We start from the raw sequence: 17975 nt of genomic DNA, 5'->3' as shown, positions 1-17975 counted from the left end.
TGTTTCCCTACGGGAGCATGTACTACGGCTGGTTTACAGCTCTAACACATGCTTACATAGGGAAATGTCAGAATGTGACCGAACAGAGTTTGGTCATATCCTTATCAGGTGGTCGGGACTACCAATCGGATGTTGGTCGGTCCCGTTTCTGAGTCAGTGTTGGGTCCGCCCGAAATCGTAATCACCCCTATAGTTTCTTCTTGAGCATGCTGTATGCAAAAGAGGAGTGTGCTTGCAAATGTTTACAAATACCCATTAGTGACAGCAAATACAGTTGTGTACCATAATCACAATTGATTTTATAGTCCTAAACTAGGCTTTTATTTAGCATTTGTAATGTACAGTCTTTTTTCTCCCACAGTGTGGGTGTGTAAGCCAACCCTTAAACAAGTCCCAATGTACATATGTGCAATGTTTGAACATACCGGCAAATAAATTAACTCATACATGTGGGTTGTACTTGGGCAAAAGTACATTTACAAAATGTAATGCACAATTGTATGAACACTTGCACTGCTAAATCATATGTAATATTTGCACGTGTATCTGATAGATCATCTCATATCATATCACCTAACTTAGACCACATATACATTGGGTAAGATGTAAGAAATTATGTGTACAAAAAGGGCAGTGTGCAAGGTCTTACTATCTATATTGAAAGAACGCTTTATATAAAATGTTATGAAAAATAACAGGGAATTTACCAACATACATACTTCATTCAGTACGCTTAGTATATTGACCATCACTGTCCAACCAGTAGTGAACTATGTAAAAACGTTTGCATAATATTCATATTGCACTGTGCATCGATACTGTAACATGATTCCCCTGGGATGAACTACCTGGAAGAGGACATGCAAAGGAGACTCTGTCATCTGTACTCTTATTTCCTTTTATTCGTTGCACACAGAATTTGGAAAATGTCTTTCATTGGAGGTTGAGTCTAGGTTCAGGAGGTGTTCCTATCAACACCTGGGGATCTTGGATGCACATCAGGGGCCATGGATCTCCATTGTTTCCCGGAAAGAAAATAATAAACAAAACAAAACTCAGGTGAGTATGGGGGACAGAGAAGTCCTTAGTTTCGGGTAGGGGTGGTGTGGGAGTAACACCAACTGCCACTACCGAGTGCAGCCCAGGTTGGGTTTTAGGGACAGAAACGGTGTCCTCCCTCTATTAAGTTTCCTTCACTGCCCAGTGCTGGGAAAACCCCTGCAGCCCGAAACAATACCTTGTCCGGCCACGCTCCTCATGGAGAGTGGTGGGGTATGCGCTGTCTTGTTGGCCTCCTGGGTATCCTTGTCTTCTGGGATGCTGGTTTGGGCTTCCTCTACCACAGGGGTCCCGGGCCTTCTCCACAGGATCTGCTTTGGCTCCTCTTCTCTGCATCCTCCGGTGTTTGTGTTCACTTCCTACCTCCGAAGCCCGTTCTCCTCCTCCTTGCAAACAATGCCTTCTTTTGATGGGGCTGCCGGAGAAGACCTCATCTGGTAGGTCATATGGGGCTCCACCCCGAGGACACTCACCGAGGAATTGAAGGGACATTCAAAGATGGGGTCTCAAGATGGCCGCAGTGGCAGAGGTCTGAATTCGACCTCCGGGGTCCAGGGACCAAAAAACATCCAAATACCTGCAGCCCCCAATGACCCTCCACCACAAAGGCAAATCACCGTAAAATAACCTCCCAGGCAGCCGACCCAATATCACTCTGTAGATCCTCTGTAAGACTGTGGACAGGCTACCTCCGCTTTGATGTGCTTCGGAAAGCGGCAGTCTCCACACCAGTTGGTCAGGGACAGCCACACCTAGACCTGCATAGAGTCAGAAAAAAACACCAAAATCTCAGGACACTGAATGCTCCAAGGGATCCATTGTATACAGAATAAACAGCGGAAGACACTGAACCCAAAAAGAGATCCACGGTATACAGGAAAACAGCGAAAGACACTGAAACCAAAACTTGACTGGGTGAAGAGCCCATACATAACACCCCAGAACTAACGCTGATGAATATACGAACACCAGGTACAAAGGGGTCAATTCAACGAAATATCTTGATTAACACAAAATCCCAGTAATGGGAGACAGGTCACGTGAAGCTCGCTATTGCCTCCCTGACCCTAAGATGGAGGCATCGATCTAATCAAGCACATCACCGGTGAGTACATGAGCATTGACCACAAAAGGGTCCACTCACCAGATCAGAAGTCTGGATGAAATATCTTGCCGAATACGCAACCTTAGTAACGGGAGTCGAGAGAAACACTACCGCCTGCCTGACCCTAAGATGGCGGCATCAATCTAATCAGCCACCGTCAAAAACCCCATAAACTCCTATACTCCTATCAACTTTGCCAGACGCTTTTCACCCATACCATACTTGCACTCATCTCCGAACCACTTGTTCAGTTCATCCCAGACGCGCTGACTGCGCAGAACACCACCAATACCGAGTGCCTGTCCCTAAGATGGTGGATCCAGGCCCTAAACTTCAGTAATCGCGCCGGACCCTCCATCATACCCACCCCCACCATGGACACTGGAAACAAAAGGCTCTACCCTCCGGATCCTAAGACGTAGTAAAATACCTGGACAGACTCATAATCCCAACAACGGGAGACATGAGGCTTGTGACTGCCTGCCTGACCCTAAGAGGACGGCATTGATATTCATTTTCTCACCCACAGAACCTTCCTAAACTATTCTCACATCGCCAGACCCCCTTAGGAAATAAGCAATTTCAGACGCACTAACACCAAGAACGAAGGGCACAGCGCACAACATATCTCCATCGCAATGAGATTTGCCCAACACAACGTGGTGCCTGCCCCTAAGATGGCGGACGCCCACCCATAACTAAGACACATCGACCAACCCACCAGCCCCAACCCCTTTATAACCCCTATAAGGTCTCCAAACGCAAAGAACAGTCAGCCCTTAGTCTATCACCACATTCAGTTACACCTATATCCATACTAGGAAAGACTAAACACGCCAACAAACCCTTCCCCTGCTACTCTCATAGCAATGCTCCCACCTAGTTGACTGCGCTGAGGTTTGAAAAGGCTGTTCCCTTACCACCCACCTCAGCTAACCAACCCGATCTAAAGGGTGGAAGAGGCAAGCAGAGAGATACCTCACACACCTCCAATCACTACCTTTCTCACAAACCCAAATGCGGATCCTATATACAGCCTGAAAGAGATATTAAATATATCTTACATTAAACAAAGGGAGGTCTACCTACCCCTAATCCCTTTATAGCCCACCCTCTCTAACAAATAGACTGAAAACCCCCAGGATAATCATTCACCCTCCCAACCTAGGCGGAATGTCACCGCCTATTGAAACCACACTGACCAAACTCCTTCTCCATCACTTTCCCACCCAACCTCACACCAAAAGCTAAAAGAAACCTCAAACACAGACTGATTAGACAACACCCTGAAACCCTATTCGCTAACATTTACCACTGCTCCTCCAAAGGCCAGTTAAAAATGGATCTCATTTTCCACACCCTTAGACCTGATAAATGGAACACCATCCTCAAAACTCATCTACACATATTCAAAACTACTAACACTCACTTCAGTTGCAAAATAACCACCACACTCCCAAACCATGCAATACGCAGTAGCAACACCTCTGTGACCATCTACACCAACGGCACAGTCATGATCCAAGCCAATGATGACAATCTAGAAGCTTTCGACTCTCTCTTCACCATGTTTAGTAAAGCCAACAATGACAACCTAGAAGCCTTCGACTCTCTCTTTCCTTTGCCCCGCAACGCCCCTGAGCACTCACACATCTCCCGCCCAGCTACAGGAGCTCGTACAAAGCAACCACAAGACCCCCCAACATGAGAGTAAACCTCCCCCCTCCGGACACAATCCCACTACTCACTGACCTCTCCCCGGCAGCGCTCAACTCACCACCCCCACAATTGATCAGAGCCCCGACACCGATGAGGCTCTGCATCCCCCCACCGAACAACACACACCCCTCACCCTTATACCACCACCCTCAACTAACAACCAGCAAACCCAGTCCGAAGCCCATGGCTTCAGAATCTCCCCCTCCACAGACACAAAAGAGATGGCAGCTTAAACTAAGGCCTGGCCTCCCACAGCCCACATGCTTGACAACTCATAAGGCTTACTTGTTCAACACCGAAAGCCAACACCAAAAACCTAACCAACACCCATACATGACAACCACAGCCACCACTACCAACCCAAAAGCCAAACCAACCTCAAAAGCCAACACTACCAACACCAAAAGCCAACACCAAGGGCCTAGCCAACACTCAGACATGACACCCACAGCTACCACTACCAACCACGCAAGACCTACCAAAACTCAACACCTTAGCTCGACCACTACCTCCGTCTGGAACCAGACACAAAGACACACAAAAACTACAGCCATTATGTCCGACCAATCCTACCGAAACTCACACACCCCCTCCTCCACAATGACGACCCAACGACTTGACCTACTAGAAAGTCAGCTAGGAACGATAATACGAGGCCTCACCAAAATCTTACTTAACCGTAACACACCACGAAAACCCAACCAGCACCGACATCCAACCCCCAGTCACCAACACTAATCAAACAAGCCCACCCAAAGGTTGTGGTCAGCCCAGCTGGACCACAACCCCTCTCCTGAACCAAACACAGAGACCCAAAAGAACAAGTGCCGCACAACACACCCGCCACTGCCACGTCTAGCTCCAAAATCCTGGTTTTGAAAGAGACCACTCCCTCTCAAGATCCTGCAGACCCCCAGCCTTCCTCACCCATATCCCCAGGGCCCCCTTAAAGAAGAAACTCAAAAACGGGTGATCCAATACCAACTGCATGCTCATTAACTGCAGATTGGCCAACAAACATGCAACAGTACTGGAAGAGACCATCCTCACCCACAACATAGACGTCACGTTCATCACGGAAACATGGCTAAATGAGTTCTCCTCCCCAACTATGGACATGCTTGTATCCCCGGGCTTCACAATCATCCGCAAAGACAGGAATAACCAGAAAGGAGGAGGCATAGCTTTCATACACAAAAACAACATCTCTGTGAAAGAAACTGATGCCCTCGAGTATAACTCCTTTGAAAGCCTTACTACCACCATTATGTCGAGCAACAACAAAACACTACTCTCTCACCTCCTCTACCATCCGCCAGGTAACACTACCACATTCGGAGAACACCTCTCCGATCTGATAACTCAGTGCTCACTCAGACTCCAACAACATAATTCTAGGCGACCTCAATCTACACTGGAATGAGGAAAACAACTCACTGATCAAAACATTAAACAATCTAATCAATAACAACCTCACCCAACACTGCACCAAGGGAACCAACAACAGAGGCTCAATCCTGGATGCCATTATCGCTCAAGCAGATACAGTCTCCATCGACCACACCCTGCCTGTTGACTAGTCTGATCTCCATATCATTCTATTCCACATCAACCAAAAGATCTACCGCCAACTAAATACGCAGGACCCCCCTCGCTGGACGAGAAATCTAAAGCAGATTTCCCTTGCCGACCTAGAAGAAACTGTAACCTCCCTCCTACCCATACACTATGAGGAGCTCTCTACAAATGAACTCACATCACACTACAACACCACTATGACTTATATTATGGACCAAATAGCCCCCCTGAAACTAAAAAGAACCAGAAACATACCATCCAGATTGTGGCTCAACACAGAAATGAACTCCGAAAGAAGAGAACTAAGAGCAGCAGAAAGACACTGGCAAAACAACCCGTCCTATATCCTACGAACTAAACTCAAATCAATATGCGGAAAATACAAAAACACATAAAGAATAAAAAAAAGTCCTTCTCCAATGCCCTTGGCAACGCGAAAAACAGGCCAAAGAACTCTCCAATCTCATCAGGCAACAAACCTCCAAGCCCTCTTGAACACCAGTTGCGGCCTACAAAGTCCAGTGCGATAATTTTTCCAACTTCTTCAATGACAAAACAACCAAGATAGAACTCAACTTGGACATTCACCACTGTACCCCTGACAGGAAATCACTCACAGGGACAAAAGATACCATACCCAAGCACCGCTCATACATATGGAAATCTTTCAATCCAATCACCGAAATAGAGGTCCTTAAAATGATTGCCAGCTCCAAACCCTCAGCAAATGTCCTGGATCCCATACCTGCCCAACTGGCAAAAAAGCTCAAACTTTCCCTAGCCCCACATTGGACCAAAATTATAAAAAGCTCCCTGCGCACTGGAATCATCCCAGATTGCCAAAAATGGGCCAAGTCACACCTCTACTGAAAAAAACGGGCTCTGATACAAATGACCGGAATAACTTCAGACCTGTTTTCAGCCTCCCTCTCCTAGCAAAAATACTGGAAAATGTGTTCTCCTCCAGCTCACCCAACACCTAGACAACATCAACCTTCTAAGACCCCACCAATCGGGCTTCAGAAAAGGTTGCACCACAGAATCAGGGATCCTAAATGTAATAGATGATTGGCACAAATCTCTATATACTGGTCAATGCTGCTTTCTTATACTTCTGGACCTATTGGCAGCTTTAAACACGGTTGACCACAAACTACTCACCAAGGCACTGCAAGAAAGGAGAAGAGGTGGTCCTACAATGGTTCACCTCCTTCCTACAGAAACGTACCCAAAGAATAAAAATCAAAAACTTCCTCTCAGACCCCAAGGATCAGTACTCTCCCCACAGCTTTTCAACATCTATATAGAACCCATTGCTGCCATACTCAAAACAAACAACATTCCCTTTCACCTCTATGCAGATGATACCCAGATTTATCTGGAAACCTCCTCTATTGAAGACATTCAGAGTCTGAACGATACTCTAGGAGAAGTCCACAATAGCTTTCGCGCAACCACTTGAAACTAAACCAAGACAAAACGGAAATTCTCCTTATCTCCAGCAAAAAGAGGAACCCCCAAATCACAGAATGGATAAAAGGTATTGACGCTCTCAACTAAAACCCAACACTAGCTGACTCTGTAAAATCACTGGAAATCACCCTGGATCCTAAATTAGACAGGAGCAAACACATCAAGAACACTGCAAAGAGCGCCTTCTTCAACCTTAAACTACTTAACAAAATAAAACCCTTCATCCCACAGAACAACGTCAAACAAGTCATTCAATCCCTGGTGTTGTCTAGACTGGACTACGGAAATGCAACCCTCACTGGAGCAGCAAAATCACACCTAGCTTCCCTCAGATGAACTCTAAATGCAGCAGCCAGAACGGTCACTGGAATACCGAAATATGAACACATTTTGCTTGCACTCAAAGAGCTAAAAGGCTCCCAATCGAAATGCTTACCAACTTCAGAGCTGCTTGCCTCACCCACAAAGCGCTACACAGAGGGAAACCCGCCTACCTGGCCTGCAAACTCCAGAAAGATGGTCAGACAAGAAGGCTAAGGAGTACCAACACTCCACTCCTCATTCCTCCAAAAACCAGCAAACAAAAAACTGCATCTCGATCCTTCACAGGAAATGCACCTAAAATATGGAACTCCATACAAATCCAGATCAACACCAACCCCTCTTACCTAGAATTCAAAAGACAGCTCAAAGACCTCCTCATAAACTGATCTCTTGAAAAGGGATAGCCTTAACCAAACACCGAAGCCTACCCACAGTAGCACATTGTCACCTGTGACATCAAGACATCTACCTCACTTGCCTCATGACCACCTCCTCTCCCACCTCCCTGGTCTCATACCATCAAGACTCATTGTGCTATCTACAACAACAGTACACGAAGCAACATGTGTCGTTGTACATACTAATATGATACCATATCTTACAAGTGACATTTTGTTTTATGTGATGATACTGTTTGATGCTTGTTAAATCTCTGTACATTCTAGAGTGTTAATGTTTATCCTACGTGTGACAATGTTGTGAAACGCTCCGATACCTTCGGGTCTGGCTAGTGCTATAGAAAACTCTTAAAATAAATAAATAAATATTCCGAAGTCTGTGTATGAAGGAATAGTACTTCAGTCTTGCCGGTTATTGGGGAGTAGTGCATCATCTCTCCCAGTCCATCCTCAGCCCCGCAACAGATACCTTTCTATATTTTTTAATTCCACTGTTTCAACTGAGAACATGTTCCATTATTTAGTAGGCATTGCAAGAACGTTTACTCTAATGTTAAGCGTGAACTCATATTTCTTCTTTATGTATAAGAGTGCTTTCTTAGAGAAATCACTTAACTCATGGTAAAAATTAACTCCTTTCAAAATCTCAGTCAGTCTTGTCAAATTTTTCTACACATTTTCTCATGTGATAATGTTTTAGAAAAGTGCATGTGTATCTTAAAACTGTTATCTTATGTACTCTATGTGAAAGATTTGATTTCCAAATGAACAAACATAGTCTTCTCTACTCCACCAATTCTGGGTGTAATTCCTCCTTATTACCACCAGGCTTTGGCTTTAGTCCCTCCTTAATTAGAAATTAATCTCTTGTGAAATCCATTTTGGGATCTGCTTTGCAGATATTTGTGAATACCCACAAATCTACCTGTTTGTGCAGTGCACCTTCCTTTTAGAGCAATCGTTTCATAGGAGTGTCCAGTCTCCACCCCAGTGAAAGGATTTTACATATGTAAAATTCCTACAGGTTTGTATTTCAGTAGTGAGTACAATTTTACATTTTGTGAACACCCAAAGTGAATTTGCAGACTTAAATCAAGCAGTTTGGACACCCAAGTTCACAACAGGTGTACAAATGGCTTGGATAATATATGAATCTATGTGGGTTCAGCGAGAGGTTTTTGGAGTTTTCAGAAATTGATGGCGCTCAGCAGTTTACGATATTGAAAAGGAGAAAAAATATATTGGTTTGGAAATGCTTTAGTTTTGGTGCATCTTGGTCAGAGGAAAACCACAACCTCTGAAAAGGAAAGGGTGGGCAGAGACCCCCTCTTCCGAATTGATCAAGCCAAGTCCAGACTTCTTTAGGGCTGTCTGCCAACGCTGAGTCGGAGTGTGGAATGGTTCCCGCGTTGGCAGACAGCCCTAAAGAGTCACGGATAACTATCCGCTGATGAAACACGTGTCGGTTGGACATTTTCCCTGGTTGATCTCCTTCTGATAGGAGCACCAGTAGTGAAAAGGAATAAAAAATGTTTGAGAGAATACTTTCTGGAGACGATCTCATCCTTTGTTGCTTTAATATGTGATACACTTCACAATATTTCACCCTCATTTTGTGTGCTCTGGACTTGGCCTAATATATGAATCTATGTTTAGATCCTTATGTCTCTGTTCGAAGACTGTACAAGGGATGGGCAATAAACAAATTTAGGAGGTTGAAAGTGCTTATCAATTCTGGCATTTATTTTAAGTAAGACTGGAGAGGCAAGTACAAGTAAACAAATCAAGGAGAAGAAAAAGGTAAACTGAAGTATCGGAGGTTATTGATATGGTCTGTGAGTCTTTCTCCTTTCAGCTGTGTGTTTCTCCTTCCTCTCTTTTAGGTCTGTGCTCCCGGCGCGAGTGGTCCCCGGTTAACATAAAAAACGAAATAAGGAGAGCAAGGTAAGTAAAGTAATCTATGACAAAGTGTGTGTGAGGGATATAACGCATCACCACACCCAGGGGTGTTGGAAAAGTGCTCCTTCCTGATGGGGATTTTGAGCAGTTACCCTTTTTCCATTTAGTAGTTTATTTATTTTTTTGTTGGATTTCCTGCTTGGTCTACTGGGTTTTGGGGAGGGAAAGGTGCACAGGGAAAACACGTCACCTGGTTCTCAATTCTATTGCTTCTTCCAACTCCATTGCTTCTTCTAGGGTGGGTTCATCTGTACCCCTCTTCTTATGGTCTATCTCTTACAAACACTCTGGCTATTGGCTTATTTGTGTGGTTAGTCTCTCTAGCCCAGTCTCAAGCTTCTCACTCGCCTTGGTTGTTTTATCTTTCTTCTTTAGGCCTGATTTTATCCAAACTTAAGCAAAACCAAAATGATATTAGCCAAAAGGAAGAGAGAAAAAAAACAATAAATACCATAACCATGGTTGGAGCAGTGCCTCCCTTTGACCCCTCAGTCCCCACCTTTCTTAATTCACATTTTCCCCTCCTCCGCCTTTCCTTTAGTCATCCCTTAGGCCTCCCCACCCTTCCCAGACACGTACCAGGAAAAGCTGCAGCGGTGGGGGAGTCATGCTTCCCGGGGCGACCACCAGTCTTCGGTCTATATGGTCAGGGACACCGACCATCCCCCTTCCCGCCTTGGGCCCCACCACCAGTTAAACAATTCAAGCAATTTAGACATGAGAGGAGTTTTTTTGGAAGGCGGGGGGTCTCGTGACCCCCCGGTCGTATTTATTAAAACATTGTTAGAAACGGGATCCCTGGCTGGCCAGGGCTTGCGCCAAAGTCAGTCAGAGACCACCACTCCTAAGTCAGGGCAAGGGAGTTACACGCCAAGATAACCCCCGCTCACCCTCTAGGTAACGTGGCGCGAGCAGCAAGGCTAAACTTGGAGGCGGTATGAGTTAAGTATTCGCGCACGCACCCCAGCAACAACACCCAAGGCCCACCACAAAGGAAACTCCACACAAGGTTGTATAAAAAATAGCCTTCGTATTATAGTAAAAACATATTAGATAACACACACAAACTTTACAATGTGCCAGAGGCACGGGCAGAATGTACAAGGGATTATGTACAGGACAGGGCCACATGGACCACTGTCAGGGGTAGGCACTTGTTAGAAATAATACTTGTAGGTATACACTTAGCACATAAACATATAATGACTAGCACCAAAATTGTAAATGTAGCACACAACCAGTAATCACTGGTAAAGAGTAAATACCTCCTACGCAACCCTAAAACACTGTAGGAAAATCACGCAGGGAACTAGGACCTTATCATCAGGACCTAAGGAAGGAAAACCATCACCTAAGCAGGTCACTTTTAGCAAAGGGAAGGAAACCTAAACATAAAATGGGACATCAACAATCCTCTAAGCAGGTCACTCTTAGCAAAGGGGATAAACATAAAATGGGACATCAACAATTGCACATGAGGCATTAAAACACATTCAGAGGTGCAGGTTAGAACATTTGCGCAAGAATCACATAGCAAAGAAATCACAATGCGCAGGGTGCATGTAGCACAACACTAGAACTTGTCCCTCAGGCCAATTGGCCTTGCAAGGGGCTGAATGCCCTGAGTCTCAATGTCAGGGGGTCTGCGCAGGCAGCACAAACCACAAAGCCTAAACGTAGCAACTGTCCACTAAGTGCTGGACAGTTGTAAATAACAGCTGGGTAAACGTTGGAGCCACGTGGGCTCAAGAACACAGGTGGACAAGGAGCCTCTCAGGGGCTCGCAAAGCAAATGTGGGCGCTCAAGAGCCTTTCTGGGGTTCTAAAACAAATATGGCACGCAGGAGCCTCTCTCAGGGCTCGAGGAACATGGGGGGCGGCAATCGAGCCTCTCTGGGCTCGCAAAGTAAGGAGGTGCCCTCGGAGCCTCTTGTGGCTCTAAATCAAGTAAAATGGCCCCAGAGCCTCTTGGTTCGAAACACTAGATGCCGCCTGAGCCTCGCAAGGCTCGAGAACAGAAATGCTCCCAAGAGCCTCAACCGGCTCTTCACTCTGACGGGGAGGGGCAGGCACTGGCAATGTGCCCCGACACCCTCCTCCCCGGTCCTGCACACGCAGCCCCACTCACGGGCTGTCTCGTTGGCGGGACGGCTCCTCGGCGGCTCTGCTGGGGCCGCGGGCGGGGCTCCCCTTCACTCGGGAGCCTCGGCAAGACGCGGCAGTCGGCTTCCTGTCTCCCGCCTGGCCCCGTCACTCGGCAATCCGCCTGACTTCCTCTGGGGCCGCCAATGGCAGCGCGGCCCTGGGGGTGAGGAGGCGGGACTTCCGGGTCGGACTAGGCAGCGGCCCGGCAACGGTTGATACACCAAGGACATTATCCCACATTAATATTTTTTGTTTGCCTCTCTAGAGTGGATCTTTCACAGAGTGTGCACTGTACTAGTCTGGGAGCCTTTTTTGATTCCTGCTGAGTTTTGGTAAAAATTGGTGGTTTTATGGGGATTTTGTAGTTATGTTCTATTGTGAGTTCAGATGTTGAAAGTTTTTTTAATGTTGTTTTTGTTAATTGTTTTCTTACAATAAAACTAAATTTTGTTACTGAACAGCTAGACTCAAACTAGATTGATATCTTACAAAATAGCTACAGTGAAACTTTATGTAAGATATGCCCATATATGTGTTATGTACTTTGCCTAATACATCCAGCATTCGTATTGTGTCCTTGGCCATGGCACTCATAGAATCATACAGGCACTACCTCTGCAATCATCCAGGATGTCCTTTCTTCACCACTCTGCAAATGCACCTCCTGTCACAGTACTAGATAGAGGATGTAGTTCAATTTAGCTATTGAGGGTTGTCGGGGGTAAACTACACCTCCTGTTACCTCTAGCAAGTTTCACAAAGTCAGTTTGCTAAGAGGTCTTCAGAGTAAGCATAGGCTGAAAATTTGTTCCGCTTGCAAAATTTGCAGATGTTTGGCAACTTCGCAATCCGCGAATCACGCGAAATTGCCAAACAATCCGCAATTCGCAAGTTCGCGAATTTTTTTTGCTTGTTCGCGCTTTAAAAATACAATCTTGCGCACGCTGCGTTGACTTACCTTGATTCTGAGTATGCCGAGATGTTTTCCTCCCACGAACAAGATGGCTGCGCCCAAAAACGACCGCATGGGTAAGTTCGCGGTAGCCGCGCTGAAAAAATCCCTGCGAACACGCCAAAATAAAAAAAAGTGCAAGTTCGCAGAAATTCGTGAATTTTGCAGACCGCGAATTCGCTTTCGCTTGAATTCGCAGACTGCAACTTCGCAAATTTCCCCCATACTTACTTCAGAGCCCACGCCCCCTTTCTGCACCACTCCGCAAATGCATCCCCTGGCACGCTACAGGTTGTTGAATAAGGTTCTGTTGGATGCTAAGGGACCTTGGGGGCCAAGAATCTCTCCAGGTACTTTCTGTAACTCCTACACATCAGGATTCCTGAGAGTTGGTCAATTGCCTGTCCCTTTCCTCACTATTCTGCAAACATCATTGCTGTTTAAAAAAACATAGAAATTTATTGAAATGACCAAAGGTTGCAGGTAAGTTATAGTTAGGAATTAGCATTTATAAAACCTCAGAAATTCACTGAAAAAACACAAACGGGGACAGAGCTGTTAAAGTTAAGAAATTTAAATGTATGTTATAGTTAGGCTCAGATTTCACATGCACAAAACAAGAGAAATTTAACAGTTATAAATAGCTGAGCTAACTAGAACTCATGCCCCCACAATGCACTGCTTATGACCTCACATATTACATCACTCATGACATGGTCAGCAACATCACTGGTGACATCTTAAATGACATCACTGATGATATCATCCACAGAATCTCTGCATACCAACTCACTCCCCAATATAAACTTTGATACTCTCACTCCATCTTCCACACTAGCATTTTCAAACCATTAGCACACCCAAACCTATACTTACACATCCACTCACTGATTCATAGGACTACACACACATCTACCCAGTCACCCATACAGCCACACATACACAGCCAGTCACTCACTTATATACTTAAACAAACACCCGCTCATATATTCATACAGATACTAACACATACTCAATCACCTATACATTCACTGACACAAGCACACACTCACCCATTGGCCACTCTCGCAATCACTCAGTCACACATACAGTCACTCATACACTCCAGATCTCACCTATAATGCCTTTCACATATGCAGTTACTCACCCATATACAATTGACACATCTGTCCACTCACCAACACAGCCATACACACACTCACTCACCCATACATCCCCTTACACACACACTCACTAACCCATAGAGCCACTGATACACCCACACACTCATCCATACGGGCAGTTACACACTCCCTCACCAACCCACAAAGACATTGAGACACCCATACATAAACTCAGACACCAAATCACTCACCCATACAGAATCACACATACTCACTCACATACCTAGACAACCACTTTGTCACGATTCGCTCCCTATGTTTTCGTGTCCACCACCAGGGGGCTGAACTGTGGGACTCTCCAGTGTTCTAATATGTTTCCTGACACTACCCTGCATGCATATCGTGACTTCCAGCCATTTGGACACTATTTGGGAATTGACATCCATTCCCAATCCATGCCAGGTTTTGTGAAAGCCAGCCTACTTAGACTTAAAGCCAGCCTACTCATGCCTGAAACTCCATTACCCAGAATTCCCTGCTCACTGCTTTGTCTCCACCCCTGCAGGCCAAGGATGGGTGGAGGAATTCAGCTCACCTGTGGCTGGCTGCTGCTAGCCTGCTCACACCAGCTGCATGTGATTACTGTGAGCTCTTTTAAGCCCCAGCTCCCTTCAGGCAAAGGTTGGTCATTGTAGCTGTTTACCGGTGAGGCGAATCCTTGGTTCCAGAGTTCCCTAAGCTTTTGCTATTCTTGTTTCCAGTGTTTCCTGAGCTTTAATTATGCCTTGTTCCTGACCTGCTGCTGTTTTCCCTGTTCCTGAATTAGCACTGCTTGCAGTGCTACCTTGCTTACTGAGTTCCAGAGCTATAGTTATTCTTTGTTCCTGGGCTTAGCTATTTCTTGTTCCTGATTTGCACTGCTTGCAGTCCTCTCTTGACTCCTTGTTTCCTGAGCTGTAGCTATGTCCTGTTTCCTTGAACCAGTATTGCCTGCAGTGCTACCTTGACTCCTAAGCTCTAGTAAGTTCCCTGTTCCTGAACCAGCACTGTCTGCAGTGCTGCCTTGAGTCCTGAGCCTTAGCTCACTTCTTGTTCCTGCCCCAGCACTGCCTTCCCTACTACTTTGTTTTCTTGATTCCTTAACCGCACTATTCTAGTATACCCTTGTAGCCTCCCCTTCTGTATATCCGTTTCCAGTCCCTGCCTTGCTTCCCATTTCCTTGTTTCCAGTTCTAGTCTGCTGCCTTTCTATTCTGCTCTCTTACTTCTGTTACCTTGTATATTTGTTACCTGCTTTCTGCCAAGTGTGCCCTGTCATTTCCTTCCTTTCCTGTTAAGCACTCCTCCTTGCTAGCTCCTTGTCTATTGTGCTTGTGTTTAGTTCTACCCCTTTGCTGTTACTGCCTTGCGCGTTCCTGTTTGATCGCCAGGATCCGTGGGCTCAGCTGACTACCTAGGTGGTGTTCCTTATTCACTGTGAGTTTGGTCTTTGAGTTACATGTATAACATCACTATAGGGAAAAGCTCCACAGACCCTGCCTTTGCATGCATATCCTACATGTGGGTATTTGCAGTCAGTATCTGTAACAGCAATTGCGGGTAAGAAACTTACTGAGCTTCAGTCTTACCATGTGGAGCTCCTGAGTGCTTTACCCCACACCCCCCTTTATTGTTAATGTTGTATTATATATATCTCTTGCACGTCCGTCCTGGGTGTAGTTAGTCTGAATGCTAAATTGCCTTGTGAGTGCCCTTCCTTTCTGAGTCTTACCCATCTTGTTCACTTGTACAGGCTTCCCCTTTGGATCCCTCCTTCTCCTCTGACTCCCTGTATGATCCTGGACAGCACTGTACTCCTCCTTTCTGTGTACATCTTCTACCCAGTTCTCAGTCCTTGTCCAAGTCCCTGACTGTGTTCCCCACATAGTCCCGGACAGTCCCTCACACACTTTGACACCAACTGATAGACAGAGACAGACATTCACACAAGTCACTCACCCTTTCATTCACTGATACACCAATTTACTCACTTATACGCAGCCACGCATCCACTGAATCATCTATACAGGCACTTATACACCTGTTGCTTCATAAATACACCTTAGTATATATATATATATATATATATTCACTGAAAAAACCAAAGGTTATGCACTATATATAGTTAGGAATTAGCCTTTAAAAAGCCAATGAAATTCACTAAAAAAAACATAGGTTTTAGGCCTTATATAGTTAGGAATTAACATATAAAAAACCATTGAAATTCCTCCTATATAGTTAGCTGGACATTTTATTGATATAAAACCAATGAAATTCGACATATAGTTAGGTCCACTAACTATATATTTCGCGCATCCGCAATCCAATGCTGATGATGTCACATATTACATCATTCATGACATCACTGATGACATCACTGATGACAGCTCATTTAACATCAATAATTACACCACTAATGATATACTTCATGTGATAATACAATGCACCTCCTTACACTCTAATACACCTAGTGTAAAATACAAAGTATCATTTTTGAAACTATTGACACACCAATACCATTTACTACATACCCACTAACTAATTCCTACGTCTATGTGATAATACAATGCACCTCCTTACACTCTAATACACCTAGTGTAAAATACAAAGTATCATTTTTGAAACTATTGACACACCAATACCATTTACTACATACCCACTAACTAATTCCTACGTCTACATGCACATTCATTCATTCACCCATAAGGTCATTCGTACATACTGTCACTCATCATTGCAACACTATCATATGCACTCATACACCTATGCAGACACTCACACACTGCCACTCATCCATGGAGTTACTCACACACCTACTCAGTCCTGTAAAGAATCAATCACACTTTGATTTCTTGATCTATACAGTTAAACACAGAACAGCTTACATTTTCACAGATATACAAACACATACTTACTCACTTATACAATCAAATCCTTCATCCATACTCTTATACATCCTCTCATTCTTCAATATGTAAAACATATTTAAACTTTACAAAAACACAGACACTGGATGATGTCATCAGTGATGTCATCAGTGATGTCCCTGACCATGTCATGAATGATGTAATATGTGACATCATCAGCATTGGATTGCGGATGCGCGAAATATATAGTTAGTGGACCTAACTATATGTCGAATTTCATTGGTTTTATATCAATAAAATGTCCAGCTAACTATATAGGAGGAATTTCAATGGTTTTTTATATGTTAATTCCTAACTATATAAGGCCTAAAACCTATGTTTTTTTTAGTGAATTTCATTGGTTTTTTAAAGGCTAATTCCTAACTATATATAGTGTATAACCTTTGGTTTTTTCAGTGAATTTCATTGGTTTTTTAAATGCTAATATATATATATATATAGGAGGAATTTCAATGGTTTTTTATATGTTAATTCTGTGTATAAATATGGAGCAGATGACGCAGTGCTCAAACTGCGAAAATACATACAAAATGTAGAAAAGACGCAGTACAAAACCCAAGGCGGTTGACTAGTTTAAAACAAATGTAGTTAGGGATGGTATCTGTGTGTCTACAATACCTCCTGTACAACTCAATCATGATGCAATCAAGGGAAGGGGTGTGAACGTTTCTACCTTGATACAGTTGTCGAGTCTCATCAGAACATCAGTATCCCTTGATGAGAAGGCCTTCATTCAGTGATGGTAGGCCGTGTGGATGGGGCACACACTGGTGCCATTGACAAGTTCATTGAAAACAAGAGTTTGCACCGCCCTTTTTGGATATGTAATCCTAATCCTTTTTAGGTTGGAATACCCAGATGGCGGCCTTTTGCGAGTCCCTCAGCACTCACGTGTAGTACTGTGTATTAGTCAGATGACCAATGTCCTGATGAGCCACCCAACCATCTATTCCTCACTATGTACAACCACACAACCCGTAGTCTGTCTATGTATTCAAACCAACATTCACCTGTGTTTGGCTAAACATATTGTCTGACTTTAAGGTTGTGTGCATTGGAGGGAAGTTGTGTGTATGTGTGTGTGTGTCCGGGTACCCCGGTGCTTACACGTACTGCAGTGCATTAGTCAGATAACAATGCCCTGGTGATCCACCCAACACCTATTCATCCTTATTTACAACCACACAACCTTAT

This window comes from Lissotriton vulgaris, chromosome 1_1 (assembly GCF_964263255.1).
Source record: "Lissotriton vulgaris chromosome 1_1, aLisVul1.2, whole genome shotgun sequence".
NCBI lineage: Eukaryota > Metazoa > Chordata > Amphibia > Caudata > Salamandridae > Lissotriton > Lissotriton vulgaris.
The sequence above is the reverse complement of the archived record's forward strand: the minus strand, read 5'-3'. Positions refer to the sequence as shown.